The 22,197-nt window shown below is 40.4% G+C and overlaps 2 protein-coding genes across 9 annotated transcripts in view; one reads left to right on the top strand and one right to left on the bottom strand.

Annotated features, from left to right (window-relative positions):
* The window catches only part of dysc (whirlin protein dyschronic), an 817,084-nt gene that overhangs the window by 71,002 nt on the left and 723,885 nt on the right, over positions 1-22,197 (bottom strand). The gene's annotated exons all lie outside the window — the stretch shown is intronic.
* Positions 1-22,197, top strand: part of LOC145980331 (uncharacterized) — a 112,678-nt gene that overhangs the window by 19,573 nt on the left and 70,908 nt on the right. Inside the window, exon 1 of one of the 3 annotated variants that reach the window (XM_083113367.1) lies at positions 13,828-13,863. The exons of the other annotated variants lie outside the window; for them this stretch is intronic. The gene's annotated coding sequence lies outside the window, so the exon portion shown is untranslated. Of the gene's footprint in view, positions 1-13,827; positions 13,864-22,197 lie in introns of those variants that run through there. 3 annotated transcript variants of the gene reach the window in all.

Here is a 22,197-nt window from a genome sequence, read left to right as displayed (position 1 = left end):
GGAATTCAGGCATCATCAAGAGTCACCTGCTCGACAAGTGGATCCCATACCACTGTCCATTGAAGATATGGAACCCATTGGAATCAGGACTAGATCCAGCACAAGACTTCAATCAAGATTGGATGGCTGAACACCACTGTACATAAACCTAGTATCCAGTAGATGTCAACCAGTTGAGATTTACAAGCTGAAGATTGAAGATAGAAGAAGAAGCCTGAGAACTCCCTATACTTCAGGGATGTCTCTCCAATATATCTCTTATAAACAATCAACATATCTCTTATAAACAATCGGATCTAAGAACTCTTATTCTTATTTATAAGTGTTATTATTCTCCTAATTATGGGATCTAAGGATTCCTCTTACATCTTCTTATATTCTTATATTCTTATTTTATTATATTTTTATCTATTATTATTCTATGTTATACGTATTCTCTATTTATATATCTTGTTTTATTTGGAGCTATTCAACTTCACATATTACATCTTCTTCAAAAACGTCTTGGTTTAAATTTCAGGCACCAAGACCGAAAGCACTTGCCCCTTCTCCCTTGTGTACCTCTGATCTACCTATAACCAAGTTAATCCTTATCCTTCCGGGATACGGTTTACCGCACTCAGGAAGATAAAGATAGAAGAACTGAGTGAGAGGGTACAAAAAGTGAGAGTGGCGAGTGGAGGCGGAGGATCGTCGCTCCGTATCCCATCCTGTTGGTAGGCTCACTATACCTGCCGCAAAATTAGTTTGGTATTGAGAGCTGAAGGAACACGCGTCACGGTGTTGCCATATCATGCGGTACAGTACGCACTGCAGCCGTCTGACGCTGTGTCGAGGAAAACGTGTTATGAAAAGGAACAACAATGATGAAATGTGTTATTGTTTTTCAAGGAAAATGGAATAACAATGATGACAACAATGATGAATGTGTTATTGTTTTTTTTTCTATTCATTTCTAACTCCCTTACAACATGAACGAATTACTGAAACGAGCATTGTTTACAGGTTACTTTTTCAATCCATTCTGTATATACACTTTCAATAATCATTTCTTTCCGAAGTCGCCGTTAAAGTCTGCCCGTCTTTCAATTATACCGCAACTGAAGTGCACAAAGTCTAGTTGGTGGGGCGTCTGACTTTCGCGCGTGAGACCCACGGTGGTTTGTGGAACTTTTTCAAATATCCCGAGCGGCTCCGGGGTCGACTCAGCCCAAGTGAGTACCTCGGGCAAACCTGTGGTAAAGGCGGTTGGTGAACCACATCACCTCCATAATATAGCCTAGGTCGAGAATGTGTGGAGATTTACCTCCACATCCCCATATGCCTCCATATTTTACTTTATTTTGCATCCATTATTATTATTATTATTTTTTTGTATGAGAATCCAAGATATTTTATGACTAAAGATGTTTCCCCACCTTGAAAAAATGCCGAATCTTTCAACGAAACTCGCAGTTTCCCAACAGTGGGATGATCTTTCCTCCTATAATAAGAGTAAATATGGCGACGAATAGCGTCTTGATGAAAGGTATCTAAATTTGTCACGCGTTTACTGATATTCCTCTTCTTTCCTGGGGTTTCCAATTTTGAAGCCTCGCATTTATTTATTTATTTATTTATTTCTATCACATTATATTTTTTCCCCCTATGGTAACAATAGTGTTCTTAGACACGCCGAAAGCAGCAGCAGTCCTGTCCAGAACTTTGTTTACAGAAATGATTGGACCCCCATTGTTTTTCTCTTGCTCAAATTATTTGCGCTCAGAACAAACCAACTCCCGCGTTTGGCCTTTGAGAGGAATTCCTTTTTCTTTTAGTGCATGGCCTCTTTGGTACATTGTCATCTCGAGTATTGCCTCCTGTGCTTGACATTTTTCACACAAGCACACGACACACTCAAGCAGAACACAGAAAATTATGTACAAAAAATAACACACTAAAACAACACGCTCTATACAACAAAGAATACTCTAAATGCAATAAACACTAAACAAACGGACTGGTTAAAATATCACAGTAACGCAACGCAACAAACAAACAACACGTCCTCTCCCAACAACATGAAATCTGATCGCAGGAAGAATCGCCCGATAAGCGGCAACACCGAGAAAAACGTTTTCTGTTGCTAGGTAACCAGGGCCTGGGTGAAGCACTGGGAAGATTTTGATTGGCTCGCATGCCAGCAACCCACCCTCCCGCAGTGACGTAGACCCGATTTCAACACGTGGTTCGCAAGTGTCAATACCAAACTAATTTTGCGGCAGGTTTAACTGGGTTCGCGCTGTCAGCTGGAGTTATGAAAATAATCTGACTCTACCTGTAGAAAGACCTCGACAGATTCCAACCACAAAACGTTCATTTTTTGTTAGCTTTTCCAACAGTTGGCGAAGTGCCTGTAGCCATTGGAAACAATTAATTCAGAGCGCCTAGGGGAAAAGAATCGGGGGAGTGACACCTCTGCATCGCGTGGCAACAATGGCAACTGCATTCAGTGATTCTGTGCGAAACAAAGAGTTGAAAGCGCAATTCAGTGCAAAAGCCAGTTACATGCAATAAAGTGGTGGTCGACACCTCATTATTAAACGTTAACATGTCATTATCTTTGCAAAAGAAATGTTAAAGTGTAGCTTTCATGATAGTGAACAATGCATGATTACAAGTGTGGTTGAGTGGTGCGTTATAGCTATGCTTGAACAATATGCGGAATGCTACTATCTGATTGCTTGTTTCCAGTGGCGTGCACAGGGAGGGCTTGATCCTCTTCGTCGGCCCAGCTGTCCTTAAAAAAGAGCATCTGGTATGTGAAAATAACGGCCCCTAATTCCGTCCGGTGCAATTATGATTCGAGATATCAAAGCTAGAGCGATTTGGAATTGTTCAAGTAGGTTCGAATGGTTCGTTACAACCCAGAAATGTCTGCCACTGTACATCTACAAGCAAGTCCCAAAATGGATTTCCACACGTCAGTGGCGTATGCTGAGTAAGACCTGGACTATCTCACTATGACACCTGATCCTAGGCTATGGAGGAAAGGAGAAGACTAGACTTATTCTTGACGTCTTCAATTGATCGATTGATTGATTGATATGTTGTTTTAAGTCCACTTTATAAACAGTAAGGCTAATCGGGACTGGGGGCTGGACCTACAGTTTAAAGTGGGATCCGAACCACTTGTGCCTCCACCGGGTATCGAACCCGGGACCCCTTGATTACAAGGCGACGACGCAACCACTGTGCCATCGGGAAGGCCCTTTGACGTCTTCAAGGAAGCCACTTTGTCATCCAACGGTTGTTAGGTTGCAAACTTAAAAATTCAGGTTGCCAACTTCTAATAATTCAGGTTTTGTCAACTCGTAAGAATTCAGGTTTGCCAACTCGTAAGAATTCAAGTTGCCAACTCGTAAGAATTCAGGTTGCCAACTCCCAAGAATTCAGGTTGCCAACTCCCAAGAATTCAGGTTGTCAACTCCCAAGAATTCAGGTTGTCAACTCCCAAGAATTCAGGTTGTCAACTCCTAAGAATTCAGGTTGCCAACTCGTAAGAATTCAAGTTGCCAACTCGTAAGAATTCAAGTTGCCAACTCGTAAGAATTCAGGTTGCCAACTCCTAAGAATTCAGGTTGCCAACTCCCAAGAATTCAGGTTGCAAACTCCTAAGAACTCAGTTTGCCAACTCCCAAGAATTCAGGTTGCCAACTTCAGAATCGCCATTATCTTCTTTTTCAAATCAGCTTAATTCACACAGTTTCTAAGAGATTTATCTCTAGTATTTTACTTTCTAGGCTTCAGGCTTCGCAGATAGCCTAGCTAGCCCGGAATATACGCCCCTGCCACACGTGTTCATATAAGTGGTTGTTGCGTGCGAACCATTTGCCTTGGAATAATGTGGCACAGCACAGTGGTTCGGATCCTACTTTAAACTGTAGGTCCAGTCCCTATTAGCCTATCTGAGCATAAAGTGGACTCGAAGAAAACAAAGAAGGGTGTTGTGCCTTTTAAATCGTTCGCTTTGAGGTGGGTTTTAATTTAACTATCTTGTTTCTTAATTGGAATAGCACACCAGTTTGAAAAATATATTTGGTCGAAGTTCCTACGAACGCCACTGCCATAGACATATACACTGGTGGGCAGTGATGTGCCGTAGACTATAAGTTTACGTGTACATGCGTTGTCTACACGTAATATACGCATAGATTACATTGGGTTGTAGTTTACATGGACTACGTAGACAATCTAAAGTGCATTAAAATTAATTTTCAAGGGTTTCATGAGAAGAAAGAGACATTTTCTACTATATTGGTTTCTAATGAACTGAAAACAATCCTATTTACAACAAAATTTTCTCTTCTCTTCTATTATCAACTATGGAAGAAGAAAAATAGTATGCAAAAAACAACAACAGATGGCAGTCGTGAGGCAAGAGTGGTCTTTTCCCCATAAAACACTAGAATATTTTATGGTAGGTCTTTTCCCTAGGTGAGAAATTGTTCGAATTTGGAAGGAAGAGCATGAAAAAGTTCTCCTCACAAATCAGCAACTGATACGCAGTAGAATTTTGTTTTTATTCCACGGCGCCCTTTGCTAAGTTATCACCTTTCGCCATGTTGTTTACATAGATTACGTCATCTACGTGTAGAATGTAGACTATCGTTGTTTACGCGTAGACGCACATCACTGCTGGTGGGTCTACTCTTCTCTCTCTCCCCCCCCTCTCTCTCCCCCCCCTCTCTCTCTCACACACACACACACACACATACACATAAATTAGCCTCAGGTATGAGAAGTATTGCATAAAATTGAAGCTACACTTAAAAAGCAACGGCGACATGTTTTTTGTGAATGTGTGTGGATATTCTTAATAGAGGTTTCAAAAACAGCTACCGGCAAAAAGCACATATTTTCGCTCTAAAACCATCCAGAGGACACACCGAGGGATATGAGACCGAAAACAAGACAGTGCCAAGTCCCGTCTTCGGTTAAGGATACACCAACAAAGAAACCCTAAGAAAGAAATATTTTCTCTTAAATTTGATCTTTTGATCAAAATACATGTTAATGTGGAAAAGCTTGCCAGCTTATTGAGATTATTATGTATGCTAGTGTTTAGGAGTGTGAGGTAAAATGTTATAGCCAAAGTGACCAAAAATTCGTGTTGGGGAAATTTCTTTGTGGGTAAATCACTGTAGATGGACAATTTGCCTACTGTTAATACTGATGTACAGCCTGTGGGCTCGTAGGAAGGAAGTACACTCGAAATCGAATGAAACGCCCCCCCTTACGGTTATGCAACCCGGAATTTTATATCATCTAGTTTCGCCAGGAATAGCAGCTCGCGAGAAGCGTAGTGTTTCCAACTCTTGAATCTAGCCACAGATTCACGCGACCGGGTGGAGATCTTGCTTTCCTCTTGATTTGATTTTAACGGACAAGAAGTTTATTTTGAGAATGTCTCTGGTAATAATAACAAGTGTTATTAACATTTATGCTTGAGTTTTTTATTATTCTTTTACCACTTCCGAACGAATATGTGAAGATTTTTTTTTTCCATTTTGCAATAACGCATTCGGCATTTTTCCTTCAGAGTTATTCTTTTTGTTTTTAAATTTTTGGCGACATCTGATTTGGAAAAAGTTCCACGAAGTTTGTTTTAAGTGTAAATGCATCTGAACATACAGTGTAGAGTGGGATTCGAACAACAAATATGAGCTTCCGTCGCGAATCGAACCAGCGCTCCTTTCATTATGTTTTCTTTCCACGTTTATTAAAATTTGCTTCCTTCAGCCTACTTCCGATTGTCGTATATTTCAATTCGTATTCCCGTTTTTTTTTTAATTTCCATTGTTCGAGCCGTGATAACTTTCTCTCTTAATCTGGTTATTCGAATACTTTTATACTTAATTTTTTTTTTCCTTTTCTCGATTTTCCCTTCGCACTCATCACAGATTTCGGTATCGCGCTTTTCCATATTTTCAGTAATTTAATTCTTTGACTATTTTTAATTTGCCCTTAGTCCGAATCAAGAAAATATGTTAGGAAATGTTTCCCGTGTAAATCTTATTGTATGGTGGTGTAAAATTGATGCCAGCTTTTTCTTGCGATAAGGGTTTTGAAAGTGCAAGGGTCTCATTTATTAACCATGGTGGGAATTATGGGGGGCGGAGGGGTGTCAGAAACCTTCCAGTCGGAATATGCCTGAAACGAAAAGTATAGATCGACCACAACGAAAAAAATCCTTGGGACGAAAAGTACCCGCGCAGATCTCCCTTCTTCCCTTCAGTTCGGGCCATAAGGAAGCATGGTCCACTCTCCCCCGCCCCTCCTCGCGGGAGTACGGTGCACAGGAGTCGTGGGTCTGCGCAGGTTGTTTTGCTTGTGGTTCCACTCTTCCATCAGCATGTGGGTGCTGAGAAGGCTATGCTATCTGCGAGTGAGGGGGAGGGGGGTGACGAGCAACACTGCTACAGCGAGTCGCTGTAAATGATTTCATTGTCTGTGCTGGGTGAAACCGGTTCTTGGTGCTCCTACACTTTTCCGATACATTTCTGCCAGCCTTTCTAGCGAAGCGAGGTCATATGTTCCAGATTCGAACTCTGGTCAGGCATGAATGTATCACTGAGTTTGTCCCGTCACAATTTTATAAATTGATAATTCATCCGTATTATCGGGATTAACTCAAGAGGCAGAAGAGTGATGTAAAATAACCGAAATAGAAATTGATGCATTTGTGCCTGGTGCTAGTGTAACGACGAAGTTAACTCTTTATAAATGATGAAATAGGTAGCCCTTGCGCTCAAATACACTTATACCTTGGCACAAAAAAAAAATCTAACTTATCGCTGATCTCTTACTACATTTGGAATACAGCCAAGAGCGATGTAAAGCAATGCAATTACATTGTGAATGTTTCACATCCTATAGTCTTTCTTTTTCTCGTAGCGGGGGCGGGGGTTCATTCATTACAAATATCTAGGAATGGATTTAGCAGCAATCCGTGATATACTTAAATATCATAACATGCTGCGTAGCCAGGGTTCTTGGGTCCTAGCCTCTGATAATGAGTTTTTCTTTTTCGTTGTTTCTTCAATCTTCATCAATTTCCCTGAAGCATCATTCATCCTCTGTCGCCATTGGCTATATGTAAAAGTTGATATAAAATTAGTAAATTTTGAAAAGAAAACACAAGGATCTGCTTTTCTCATAGCTCTCCAAACATGCACATTTCCGTATTTTATGCTTTCAGCGCTATCATTATTCTTGGCAGGCAATGGAATTGAAGCAACTCTCACAACTAACGTAAACTACATATCACTCAGGCATGACAATTCTCGCGGGCAAAGTGGATTTTTTTGGCACATGGTAGCGCAATAACTATCTTCTGGCCTAGATTTAAATCCGTACTTTTTATTCCAGTTGAGTGATTGACTCACAATTTTGCCATTGAAGGTTTGGGTTGTATTTGGGTTATACGTATTGTGTTTTTGGTGCGCTAGGAAAAAGCAATCCCAAAGGTTCGCACTGAACAGAAAATTGTGTGCTTTTCCTCTCTCTCTCTCTCTCTCTTCCAACTCCGTCCCTCTCTCTCACCCCAAGTCCCCACTATTTAGGTAAACTGTTGTTAGAAACATATTTTCCGAAGAATATCCACATTGAAAATAATATTCCCCAATTGTTTTGATAGGGCATTTCTATTGCTCCGAACGAATTATCTCCGTAAGAGGACTAGGGCCTCCCCTATGGCGCAATCGTAGAGTCGTCACCTTTAATCAAGGGGTCCCGGGTTCGATACCCGGTGGAGGAACATAGTGGTTCGGAACCCACTATAAACTGTAGGTCCAGTCCCAATTAGCCTTTCTGTGCACAAAGTGGACTTAATGAAACAACAATTCAATTCAATTCAATTGAATTATCTTATCAATATTTTTAAATCTGCATGCACCTGCTTAATTTAATATATTATACATTTATATTCATTGCGGGCAGAAATGTGCGAGAAAACAATGCATTTTTTTCAGGGAATGCATGAGTCAATAATAATGTATATTTTACTGTATATACTCTTTTATATTGCATTGATTCAATAGTATCCTTATTTCCTAAAGCAAGCGTGAGTTTCTTTGCACACACCACGCAGGCCCTGCTTGACGTAAATCTCAGATGCAGTAACTTCACGGTTGCCTTTTGCCACCACGCTTTGGCTTTAATTCGAGCCCCGGTGGGTGCTTCGTTCGAGATCCTGTAGCAGTTTTACTCGTATCTATGCCTTGAGCATGCCACTTGCAACGGAACCAATAAAATGAAACTTTCTGCACCGGAATGGGCGTGAAACTCTACATGCACCAATGATAAGGTGTTTTCAAGAGGCATGTGCCACGTGCAGCATGTCCCTTCGGTCCGAATGTTTCTTTACGATATATTTTCATCATGCCTTACTTTCGGAATTTACAAGACAGAAGATAGTCCGCATGTTCTTGTGCGGCGGATCTGCTGCACTACAGATTGCTACGACCCTTGGTGTGGACGATTCTTGCGTCAGGTGTTGGATTCGGTGTTACGAGGAAAAAGGGGACCAAGGAATGAAGTGAAGACCCAACAAAGGCCGGCCGAGGAAGGCAACCAGGGAAGAAGATGCAGGCATCATTGAGATGAGCGAGGGCAATCCCTTCATGGCTACAACGAAGATTCGCCAAGAGTTGAAACTGGAGTGCCATGCTGCAACAGTTCGGCACCGTCGAGCGGCAAAGAAAGAAGCAATGATGCATTTCCATCACGAAGCACGGATCAGTTTTCTTTACAATATTTACCAGCTCCTCAAGAATTTTGGCAGAACGTAATTTTGAGCGACAAAAAAGTATTTTCGTCTGACAAAAATGGTCAGGTTTATGTTTGGAGGCGCAACAACACTCGCTACGTCCCCGAGAACATTTCTACCCATGCTAGGAGTGGCACGATATCCGTGGCGGTGTGGGGATGGATCAGTTCGTCTGGAGTAGGTGGATTGGTGGAAGTGTCCTCGAGAATGAATTCGCAGGAATACATCGCAGTGCTGGAAAACCACACGCTTCCCAGCGTGCGAGAGAGACACCTTGAAGATGAGATTTCGCACGTGACTTTCGATCAAGACAACAGCAGCGTCCATACATCGAAAGCGAACACCACCTGGTTTAATTAGCACCCAGGAATTTCAAGAGTAGATTGGCCAGCGAAGTCTCCCAATCGAAAACATTTTCACGTGTTTGATGTTTGGGAGAGTTTAAGGGGAAGACCAAACATCTGCTCGTGAAATCCTTGCCTCGTCGACTAGATGCAGTGCTTGAATCCAACGGCGGGTGGACACAGTATTGAAACCCCGCACGGTTTAACCGATGTTCTTTGCTACATCCCAGAACAAAACTAATTCCACACATCTCCATATGCAACTTATGTTTCCAATTCTTTTTTATTGATACCTTGGTGCTCATGGTTACTTTTTCACACACCTGCACCATTATATTATATTCTATAATATTAATATTCACATTATTGACAGATATGATTCACATGAAATTCAAATGCGCAGCACACATGCACCCATTCCTAACACTTAACTATTAGTTACATTACACCTATCACGTTGTCACAGTTCTAAATCAGTGGTGCCCAGGGGGAGGGGCATTATGGCGCAGACTGTGATGGAAATTTGACTGAGTAAACAGGGAACAAGTTTAATTACGTTATCAATTAGCCATTGCTGTTATACAAATAGTAATTTGTAGATTGTCAGGGGAATTGTTACGGGTAATAAGTAATATTGGTGGGGGGGGCGATATCCAACTCTTACATATTAGGCCTTAGATTGATAGGGAAATTATGGTGGGCGATTAATGAAGTTAGTGGGATTTTCAGGTAGCTGGATTGATAATTATTTTGGGGGCAGGGAATCCCAACTCTTGTGTATTACTATTACGTCTTAGATTGCTTTTTTGGAGGGAGCAATATCAACAGGAAGTCTAAAATTGGAATGGAAATTTTGTTGGGAAGATTGAGTATTAAATTTGAGGTGGAGGGGAGGGGAATGAAGTTTTGATAAAGTGTTATGTCTTAGATTGTGAAGGGACTCGAACCCGGAACATTCGGTGTCTGGATCGTTAGTCCATCACTAACCGCGCTTGGCCGCAGAGAAGGTTCTCTTTGGTGGCCAAGCGCGTTAAATGGTCCACTTCCGATACCACGAAATTTCCGGGTTCGAGTCACGGCTTCAGTATTGGTATCATGGTGTCAATTTAATCTAATCGTCACTCATCCTCATTAGCCGAAAGTGGCAGAAGAGCGACTTAAAATAACAAGAGGTACAAAAACAACTTTAACCCTCTAGTAATTTCTGATCAATAGATGCGTATTAGCTTTGATTGTTGACTCCTTAATGATAAGCTTACGATTATTATTGTTAATATGAATTGCCATCCATCAACAGAAGGACGGACCAATCGATCATTTAATTCATGTCGTTTTTTTGGTATTTGTTGTCCCTTCGGATCAGCTTCCAAACCTAAGGAAATGATTAGATGTCTGTCTGAAGTTAGTGACAATGGTTCTTTAATTTCCCGTCGCTCTTTCAGCCGGCGCGGGAACCACCTTTATGGCAGTGATCCTCTGTTGCGCGTTTACCTACGAAGGAATTCGTGGCCAAACAACGAATTAGGTCTACCGCTTGGGCAAGAAGCGACAACTTCACAAAGCCCTCTTCTCCGAAGCAGCCAGCCGGGAAACAGAATTTTGTCAAAATAACCCTTCTGCTCTGTGAATGAACACCGGTTCTAACAGCGTTTCTATACTTAATTGGACATTATCCATTGTTTTTCTTTTTGATTGACTATATATTCCATCTATATATTTCGAGACATATCAAGAGATCACCTCTTCTCTCATCTTCAGGCGATCAATTTTTGCTATGTCTGTAGTGTGATTGGAACAATGACAGTCCGTGATTTTTTCCAAATCCGGTCCGCTAAGCAACCAGTCTTAGATGCCCATTCGAAATCGACAGCTATAGAGCAAAATATGTTTGAAGTGAAGAGTCTTATTGAATGAAACATAGCTCGAATCACCCTCACATTTGAATTTTTTTAGATAACTTACTTGCACTTCTTATAGAAAGCACCACGAGACTGAAAATTCACACTATTTGGCATGGCAAATAGACCTTATTCCAGCTTCGCTGAAAGTTCGATGTAGTTGTCAGTCATTAAGTTCAACGCTCTCTGCGCGTGTGTTGTGATGGGTTACCGTGTTCCAATTTTGTTTTAATTCCATTTCATGCTCAAAAAGGCTACCCGAAGTGGGACCTACAGTTGAAAGTGGGATCCGAACCACTAGGCAGTTGTGTCTCCACCAGGAATCGAACCTGGGACTCCGTGATTATAGGGGGTTAACGCGTTCATGGCTTTACAGTTTCGTGAATTCAAGGAAGCCAAGGTGAGAAAAATGTGAAGAAATATCTTCTACACGGAGCTAACTGTGTGTATGTATGTAAAACTTTCTAGCACATCCATTTTCCTACCTTCATTTTATCATCATTACGTTGAATTTTGCACCAGTGATTTTTCACTATTTTCTAGGTCACGTCACTTTGAGTCGTAAAGTATTGTCTGCAATTCAGTTTTAGTATAGTTTGTAGCCTCTCACCCAAAAAAATTTAAGGTGGGAGAAGGGAGGGGGGGGCTCAACTTCTGGAAAAAATAGTGCGAGTTCAATTGAGAATACGAAAATAGAGCGGAATGATTATATTGCTACAATGTCTTCAGGAAAGTAAAGCGTAAAATTGAATTCTGCCTCTGAGTGAGTCCATGATATTGTTTATGTTTGAAGGTAATATATTAAACATGATTATCAGCATAACCGAACGCATATAATGAGATGATTTATTAGTGTTACCAGACTAAAGGTGTGGAGTGCGGCCTGTTGCCTCGTTCATTACGGAATTCCACATGTAAAAATTGATCAGCTCTTATTGCTAGTAACCATTATAGGCTTAGACCAAATTCTGGCGTTTATATTTCAATTCACTTCCTCAACAAATCCTTTCTCGATTGACTAGATTTTAAGCGGAGCGTCATTCAGTTGTTTGTGAGTGTTCTTCTTTGCAGAAGCAACAGCAGCTCGCTCGCACCCACAGTGCCCCGCCCACTCGACGAGACGCGTTGTCTGTGCAGTGCAGAACAATGACAGTGTTGCCTCTCTATTCGATCTTTGTATTCTCTTTTGCCTGCTACTACACACACATTTCAGACAATTATTCCCATACAACAAATGGAAAAGCAATCAGGCAACTGTTAAATGGCTCTTTTCTAGATTTTCTATTAACACTTTCCACGGCCAAGATATGTTAACTTGGTTCTGTTTCGTATTCCCACAATTTGGCTTCGTGCAGTAGGGCTTTATATTGCAAGCTAAAAAAAAACAACGTAGGCAGGTATTTTAACATTTTAATTTTCATCCGTTTCATGATTGTGTGAAAGAATATGGTGGAAAAATACACTACTTGAGACAATATCACTAATAATAATTGGCCGCCGCTGTGCCCGAGCGTGGTAAGCCGTCGGCTTTTGATCTCGCTGCCGAAATTCCCGGGTTCGAGTCCCGGCCTGGGTATGATTGTTTATGAGTGTTCCTTCATGAATTTTATCATACACTAATCCTCATCGTTGCGACTAGCCAAAAGTAAAGTAAAAAAAGAGAAAGATATTAGTAATTATAAAAATATGAATCTAGCTCCCCATGGTTCCTTTATGACTGTCCTTTTATCAATTTCATCGAGTCATCATTCATCCTCATTGTTGCGATTAGCCAATAAATGGCAGAGAAGCTGCGAAAAATAAGATGTAAAATAATAACAGAATTTTCTCCACAGAAGGAAAAATAAATGCTCCAGAAAACATGCAATACAGGAAAAGAGTGTCCTGTAATGTGAGTCTGTAAACCAAATGTAAATCACGAATGAAGAAGTTACGTGAAGGTTTCGTCTTCTACGAAGCAATACAGGCTTGGATGGCGTAGTGGTAGTGTCGTCGCATTGTAATCAAGGGGTCCCGGTGGAGGCACAAAGTGGTTCGGATCCCACTTTAAACTGTAGGTCCAGTCCCGATTAGTCATACTGTGCATTGTGGACTTAAAACACCAAATCAACAACCAACCAACCAATACGGGGTTGGAAACACTACGGTTATAGGTTTGGAAACACTGCTCCTCTCGGGAACTACTCTACCAGGCGAAACTAGATGATATAAAATTCCGGGTTGCATAACCGTAAGGGGGGGGCGTTTCATTCGATTTCGAGTGTACAATGCATTTTTGCCCATACGCGACGGAAAACCCAGGTGAAATGAGTCGAAAGAGACATTATAGAGAGTATGAGGGTAACACAGAACAAGGAAGAAAAGGGAAAACGATAGACCATTGTTATGCGAAGGTCAAGCGGAAAATCCACAGCAGGAAGATACAAATTGGCACTCTTCCCTCTTTCCCCCATACATCGCTGCCCTTCGATTAGTTCTGTTCGCAGTTTTTCATGTCAAGGCAACGTCTTCCAGTGGTCCAAGCGGCCACGTGGCATTGAGCCCCATTCAACGGTAGCGTCCGAAGTTCTTTGCACACGCACGCTGCCCCATTGTGCGGGCATCCATGACCCACATCGCAAGAGCGATCTCCTGACAGGAAGCCATCACCGGCTGCTGTTATGTGTCGGATGTCCTCAGACCCTGGCCGACACAACAGTTCACGGGGTCAGCCTTCTTAACGCTGCATGCGTGTTCGCAAACGTCACTTTTCCACCTTCAGTACTCGTGTGCCTGTGGGACTAACTGCCTCGTTTTGTTGTATACGCACCAGGTACTTATTTTTAACTCGTTTCTTTGTTGGTGTACAAGTCTTGGGATTTTCTTTCATTGTTATCACTAGGGTTAGGATTTATATGACCAAAAAATTACCAAAATATGCAAAATGAAATATGCTCTTATGACCTAAAATTGTACAAAATATGCACTATAATCTGAAAAATATGCTCTTGTAACTGGACTGTTTCAATTATCAGTATCTAAATGTTAAGACATTTTCACATACGTACTACTAATTTTAGTTCACTTTATGGGCCCTGAGTTTCAATGCACAATGAATTCTTTCTCTAAATTTTCAAATAAAAAATTTAAAAGATTTTGCTGCAGTAAAAAAAAAAAACATGGGAGTGAACATGGGAGTAAGAACAAATGCACTTCTGAAATGACTGTAATTTTTTTGAAAAAGCGAAAATATGCTGAATATGACCGAAAATCCATCAAAATATGCTCTATCACCCAGAAATATGCCAAAATATGCCCTTAAAAGCACTTTAATTTAAAGGAACACATCATCCTTACCAAAAAAATGTTAAGTCATGAAGATCCTAGCTCTAGTTATCACTGAATAATGATCAATAGGGTGCAAAATTATGGTCAGGATAGAAAAAAATAAAGTTCTGAAAATGTTTTCGAAAAGATGCCGATGAAATGTCTTTATTCAGGTCTAAACCAGTCACATTAACATTCTTTATTCAATACTGTAGCAAATAACATAATAAATAATAATTACATAAAGTAACCATTATTTAGGAAGTAAAGGTGGCATTTACTGGCTTTCAAACAACTTGTTATACTGGATTCTTCTCAATGTTTCTGTTTTCGAATGTAAGTCGCTGACGCTTGGAGCTCAGGAGATTCTTATGTGTGGAGAAACTACATTATCTTGGGAACTATTGAAGCTGCAATGATTATATTATACCATTTTATAGCTCTTGTTCTGCTCTACAAAATGTGACTATAGGTTTTTATATAGCTGCTCAAGAAGAGTGAAAATCATTTATTTTTCTGTCCAATTTTTAACAAAACATGAAAGAAAAGGAAGTAAAAAGGTGTTGAAGCATCAAAGAGGGGAAAATGTGCTAATCTCACGAAAAGGTGCAACGAAGTGTATTCATTTTACTTGATTTCATGTCCTAGAACATCTCAAACGATCAGTGTGAAAACAGCTATATTTTTGGAAAGGTGCTGCTGCACCTTAAAATCCCTTCCCTAATGATCAACAATCATTTCCGGTACAAGGGTTATTAGGAGCTGCATTTCTTTATTTGTGTGACTCCCACTACCTCTATAGTGAAAAAAATTCAATATGCTGACCAAGTCAGAAAATTTATTTTATTTTAAAACATAAACTAAACTTAACGTTTCAACCTTCTAGCAAGGTCTTCTTTAGACTAGGTACCATGTACAAATGAAACAAAGTACAAAACAGGAAGATATATATACACAGAAATCATTCCCCTCCAGACACAAGATTATTAGAGATCTGGTAGTGGAAGGGTCACATCAAGTTATACTTGAAGTTATTGTTATTGTTTGCAATTCACTGTATATGATTTTAAAAAAAAACTGTCAAATTTCCCCTAGAAGTAAAACGTTTGCTGAGAGAATATTATATTCTCGCCCCTGGTGTATAGTCCACACGTTTACTTCGTTAACGTCGAAGAACAAAGGAAACGGCCGCCACAAACGTGGGTGGGGATAAATAGCGGGCGAGTTGTTTGCGTCCAATAACACTCAACCTTCAGCCAATGGGCGCAGCTGTCATTCTGCTCGTCTACTCCACGTGGAGTTCTTGAGCCGATGGGCGCAGCTAGCTGTCATTGTGCTCGTCTACTCCACGTGGAGTCTCAGTCACATTGTTGGAGCTGGTGGGCCCGCTCCGACGACTTCAAAACCAGCCGGTCGTTAACGTAGCTAGCGCGTCGACTATACTAATGTGATTTTTTTTTTTATTTAGCGTCGCTTTTCTTTTGGCTAATTGCGGGAATGAGGATGAGTAGGATCCTATAACTACAAAAACAGCTTTTTGACCTACATGAATTAATATATAGTTATGATTATACATAAAATGGAATATTAAAAAAAGTATATAATTGAAAATATAAGAAATAGAATAAAATAAACATTTTTGCAGATACATTATATGAAGGAGGCAATGAGGTACGGTGTCAGTATTCATAGATTAATGTCCTAATCTGACGCTTAAAGTTGGCCAAATTTATCTGCAATTTACAGGCAGTTCGTTCCACGCTTTACTTGCCAGAGATGACAGGGATTTTGATCCGTATCTTGCCTTGTTACATTTTGGTACTCAGATACTGTTGTGTTATTGGATCGCAGATTGGGATAATGTATATTACTAGATATCATTACTTTGTCCTTTAATAAGTGGTGGTGCTTGTTAATTGCCTGGTGAATTTTTCGTAGAAATGCATATTTTCGTCTGGATTCCAGCATGGGTAATTGGAGTTCTTCTCTGCATGCAAGTGAGGTCGTGTGCGCTGTATTTCTTATGCTACGAATAGCCCAATTTTGCATTTTCTCTAGTTTCGTGGTGTTATTTCTATTAATCCCATAAAGTACAGAGGAACAGTATTCAAGTAACGGCCTAATAAATGCTTTGTAGAACGCTAATTTGTGAGCAAAGTGTACATATTTGCAGACAAATTGAAACTGCTTGATTTTATGTGCTGCACTCGCACGCGTTTTTTTCACATGTTGTGAAAAGGATAAATTCTTATCTAGGTGCATTCCGAGATATTTTAGAGAGTCACATGGTTTTACATTGTCACTTTGTCTCCAAATAGGATCGTTACAACCCAGTAGTGTCCTTAACTCCACAAGTGCCCCGAAATACCCACGGTGCATTGGGACCAAGATCAATGGATCATGACAATTGGTGTGAAGGCAACAAAAAGCAACATGTCTTCAAAATAACAGTTCTTTGACGGGATCTTTTAGACGAAAATCCGTCCTGCACCCGTCATTCTGTAACTGTTGCTTTAAACAGTCCGTTAAATTGAGAACGCATGTGAAACCTTGCTCAGAAAAAAAACAAACGAATAAACGGAACCACAATCATGTGTTAGTGGAATAGCTGAGAAGGATTGCGTGCAATAATATTAGTTTTTACACCTCTCCCAGTTATGGCTGCCTTTCTTTTGTCTCCTTTCCCGTCTATCCGTTCACTTGTTACAAGAAACACAGAACCTGGGGCATCTCCTGTTTTCGTTCCACTTTAGGAAATATCTGCGATTCCTCTGTTCTTAAGACGATCCGCCCGTCATCTGCGTGACATGCTTCGGGCGGTTGATGCAGTGTTTCAAAATGCACCGTTTGGTATTATCATGCCACTTCACATGAACAGGTGAAGATTTTTGTGTCAGTACTCATACAAGCGATTCATAGAGAAAGTGCCAAACACACAGAGGCGTCTCCTGAACACATGCGTGCATGCTGCGCATGCGTCAATTGTGGGAAAAAGGAGAGCTTGCTCTGCGACGACATTAATGAGCATTTCTACATTCTAATTTCTTCATATAGGAGAAGTATTTATTTTACAGGAGAGCGCTCAACTAAGCTTATATTACATTTCTTGGATCTGAAGTGAAATAAAGTACTAATTATTTTCCCACAATTGACGCATGCGTCACTTCAGATCAAAGAAATGTAATATAAGCTTAGTTGAGCGCTTTCGTGTAAAATAAATACTTCTCCCATATGAAGAAATTAGAATGTAGAAATGCTCGTTAATGTCGTCGCAGAGCAAGCTGTCCTTTATCCAACAATTGACCGCATGCGTTCAGGAGACGCCTCTGCAAACACAACTGGTTTTGTACAGAAATTGACACCCTGCTGTTATCGATCCATGTAGAAAATACCTCTCTAGCACCTATTCCCAATTTGAGAACATTTCTGTCGATCGATTCATTTGATTTATTTTACTTCGCTTTTCTGCCACTTTTGGCTAATTGCGAAGATTAGGATGAGTGATGACATGAAGAAATTGATGAAGAGATAATCACAAACAACACCCATGTCCAGGCAGGAATTCGAACCCGGGACCCCTGCGCCGTAGCGTGCTGTGCTAAGAGAATATGTCTTATTTGTTCCACTTCCAAATAACCTTGTGATGCTTTGGCTCGTTTCTATGTAATCATGAAGAGTTTTATCATAAAATTATCTTATCTCAATCCTCACATTTTCATTTCAGTTTTACATATTGATTGATTGAGTTGGTGTTTTAAGTCCACTTTGTGCACAGTAAGGCTAAGTTTTACATATTAAAATACACTTTGTGTTAATACTATTTGTCTTACTGCGTTAACTTCTAATTGTATATTATATCGTCTTTCTTGTAACTATTTTATAGTTGTGCGTTTTGAGATACGAACCTATGTTCTCTTAATTGTAACTACGTATGTATCTTCTCTTCTCTCTGTCTCTGGCTCTGTCCGAAAGGTACAAAGTGCAGACTTGAAATATGGTCTTGGCGAAAGTGACGTCACCTAGTACAGTTCGAAAGCGCTAATAACAGAAGAACGCAAGTACACAGCGTGCAGTACAGATGGTTGGTGACTAGGTCAAGTGATTTCCACACTCGTTGTTCATTTGTTTAAAATCACGGAGGTAGAAAGCGAGCAGCAAGTTGTTGGTTATAGTTCTTCTAATGTGTGGAAATGTATGTGTACGAATATTTGAAAATGCTATGTGATTTCTATTGTTAAAAACAAGTGTTTAAATGGCGAGGAAAACAACGAGTACTCAGTTTTTTCTCCGGATCGTATTTGGCGCTGCAGTCGAAGTGCAATTCGAAAGACCACTTCCAGTCCACGACTTAAAGACCGCACTCCAAGACCATACTCAGAGGATGCTCGCTTCAAGTACCTTTCGGACACGGCCTGCCTCTGCCTCTCTCTCTCTCTCTCTCTCTTCTTCAGATTTGATTTTTGTTATTCAGCGTCGCTTTTCGCCACTTTCGGCTAATCGCGTCTATGAGGAGTGATGATATGATAAAATTGATGAATGGATACTCACCAAGAACATCCATGATCCATCAAATTAAAACACTGTAAATGCTCTATGCAAGTCCAGAAATACGTGATGGTTGCGTAACTTTGCCACCTAAGCAGCAGTATTCGCTGGTTGGGACACTGGCCCGGTTTTGAAGGGCCACGGGTCTCTATCTGTACAGGGACCTCCGCTGGGAGGAAGAAAGGTTTTGAAAAGGGCCACAAAATGATGGCGATGTTGTTAGCTCTGGACATGCAAATGTAGAACTTCTGGATTGCGTTCAACCGGTTGTTTGTTTGAGATCTCAACTAATATATCATTGAAATTAACTAAGCTTCACGAGATAGCCATGGACGTCCGCAAGATTTTTCCAGGGGGTAGGGTCAAATGAGACATATTTCCCCTCCATACTATTTATTTTATTTTATTTAAATGTGATTTTAAACTGCCGATAACAGCTTTTCAGCCTTAATACAGCAGTATTACGTGTTACATCGTTACAAGGTTACATATTACAAGGTATCAAAAACCACAGTGTTGGACAAGAGAGCATTTCAAAATATTTAGCAATCATAACCTAAAACTAGAAGAATTTTAGAAATGCATTAAAAATATACAATTGTTACATTTCAACTATAGAACTATAAAAGAGTTCTTAAATAATTATCCTTATATATGAAGTTGAAATTGTTTTAACAACGTTATCAATATCTATCTCACAGTATTCGAATTATAACTGTTTATGAGATAGAGAACATAATTGTCATATTTGTAGTTCTTATCAAGACCCTCAAAAAAACACTTCAGATTGAAGTTATCATGTTTCTTCAACACCCTCCCAATAATTAACAAATTACTGCGACTGGAATGAAATATGTGTGTAACATATAAGTATATATATATATTATTAATCTTCCAGCTGGGCCTGGCCCCTCTTGTCCCCTTCCCTTCTGGACGCCCATGGAGATAGCATTTGAAATTTGGCATGGTTTCACTAAATATGACGGCACTTTAATATAAACATTCATTCAAAATCCGGCCTCTCGAAACATGTAACCACTACCATAAACAGTAACGTCAGGGTGAAAATAATCGTGGATATGGAAACACTGTTCATATACGGTGCAATTTGATCTTCTTCTTCTGAAACAAAACTCGAGCACGAAAACATCGAATTCCAGACCTCTAGTTTCGCAGCTAATAGCTTTTAGCGTTGCTTCAGGTCAGCATTCTTCGCTTCATTGTGTGCGGGTGGGGCACACGAGCGATAGGGGGCTATTAAAATGCAAAATGTAACCCTTTGATTCCTGGGCGCGGCCGATTTAGCCCAGTTTCCAGACATTTCGGAGTTTTTAGAGGGAGGAGAGCTGAAAATCGGTTTCACGCATCGTTGCGTGTCCTATAAGAACTGGATGTGTACCGACGGACCCGTCTTTCGAGACTTGTGTGGTGCGAATTGTGCACCTACAAGCCTCCAGGCTATCTCGCGAAATAGGATATGTATTTAGAAGAATATATGAATTGCATATTCGGACCGTTGGACAATTCGAACACCAGGTCAACGATCTACCACCACTTTCGGTTAAACGAGATGACGAAAATGGGTGAAACACACATATATTATGTACGTTTTACCCTGATCAGGATACGACCACAAATTAGGCCTACTCCCCTTAACTCCCGTAGTTGTACAGTCACGGACACTTCTGGGTTACAGCGATACCATTGACTTTGAATATAATAGTTTCAGCCCAGAAGTGTCCGTGACTACACGAAATAGCTAAAATGCATTACGAAAACAATCTCAAATCCAAGTCTATCTTTCCTAGTTTCAAATTCAAGATCCATGTCCCTAGTTTAAATTTCAAGATCCATGCCCCTAGTCTAAATTTCAAGATTCCTTGTCCCTAGTCTAAATTTCAAGATTCCTTGTCCCTAGTCTAAATTTCAAGATTCCTTGTCCCATATCGTATCAATCCCTAAGATTGTATGTTTATTTTATTAAGTCTCTCTGAACGCTTCATGTTGACCAGGGCATTAACTTGTTTTTCTCAGCTGTCTCAAGCCTCTTAGGCATGTTTACAATGCATTGTGTTGTGCCATGCAGACCTCCTGAGCATTCAGGAAACAGGTAATACTTCTGGTTACAGAGTCGGCGGTTTGCATGGTAGCAATTATAATAAACACGATTCGGCATTGAGGAAGAGCTCGATGGCCTGGGAATATAGAGGTGAGACAAGCTGAGGGTAGATGGACTTTTGGGATTGAGTTGAGGGAGAGAAGGTGGTCAGAAAGACAGTAGGTCAGAGGTAGAAGGACGCTTTGGTCAGCATAGGAGAGAAGCTTACAGAGGACTTCGCTTATTTCGATTCAGCTAAAGACTTCAGATAGACAGGTAATTATCCTACACCCAGCCATGATTCAGGTTCAACGGTTCGCAAAATCCAACGAGTGACCATTGTCTTTTCTGTAGTCTAGTTCCTAGTGTAATAGTGTACCTTTCGCATTGCCAAGCGATAACTCGCCATGCTAATGACGAGTGGTCTCATCAAGGATGAATGATGACCAATTTACATCACCCCATCAATTAACTGGTTCAGATCCCATCATTCTTTAGAATGATACGATATCTAAATTTCAAGATTCCTTGCCCCTAGTTTAAATTTCAAGATTCCTTGTCCGTAGTTTAAATTTCAAGATTCCTTGTCCCTAGTTTAAATCTCAAGATTCCTTGTCCCTAGTTTAAATTTCAAGATTCTCTGTTCCTTTTTTTGAATTCAAGATTCTCTGACCCTAGATTCGAATTCAAGATTCTCTGACCCTAGATTCGAATTCAAAATTCTCTGACCCTAGATTCGAATTCAAGATTTTCTGTTCCTAGTTTGAAATCAAGATTTTGTTCCTAGTTCGAATTCAAGATTTTGTTCCTAGTTCGAATTCAATATTCTCTGCTCCTAGTTCCTAATTGTTTTGAGTCTGAAATGCCTGATTCACTGTCCATTCTAGGATCCAGACAACGTTGTTCACAAGTTCCGAAGTTAGAGCAATTTATGAATGAAGAACGCGGCGTGAGTCTCCAATATCAAAGCCCGCATGGAGTCGTGCAGAGAGCTTCATCGCGATAACACCAGAGGCCAACGTTCTTTCAAAATATTGGCCCAAGGTCATTTTCCTCTTTGCTGGTTGCTGGGATAACACGAGGGTCTCCAAACAATACTCTGCCTCGCTATTGTTGTAATTTCTGGCTAACAAACATAACGGCTGGGACCATTCATTGATTGTTGGGCTGGGAGCAACAATTTTGTTTGTAGCTAGT

This window comes from Lepisma saccharinum, chromosome 27, assembly GCF_977018435.1.
Source record: "Lepisma saccharinum chromosome 27, izLepSacc3.1, whole genome shotgun sequence".
Taxonomy (NCBI): Eukaryota; Metazoa; Arthropoda; class Insecta; order Zygentoma; family Lepismatidae; genus Lepisma; species Lepisma saccharinum.
This window is presented reverse-complemented; position numbering and strand designations above follow the sequence as displayed.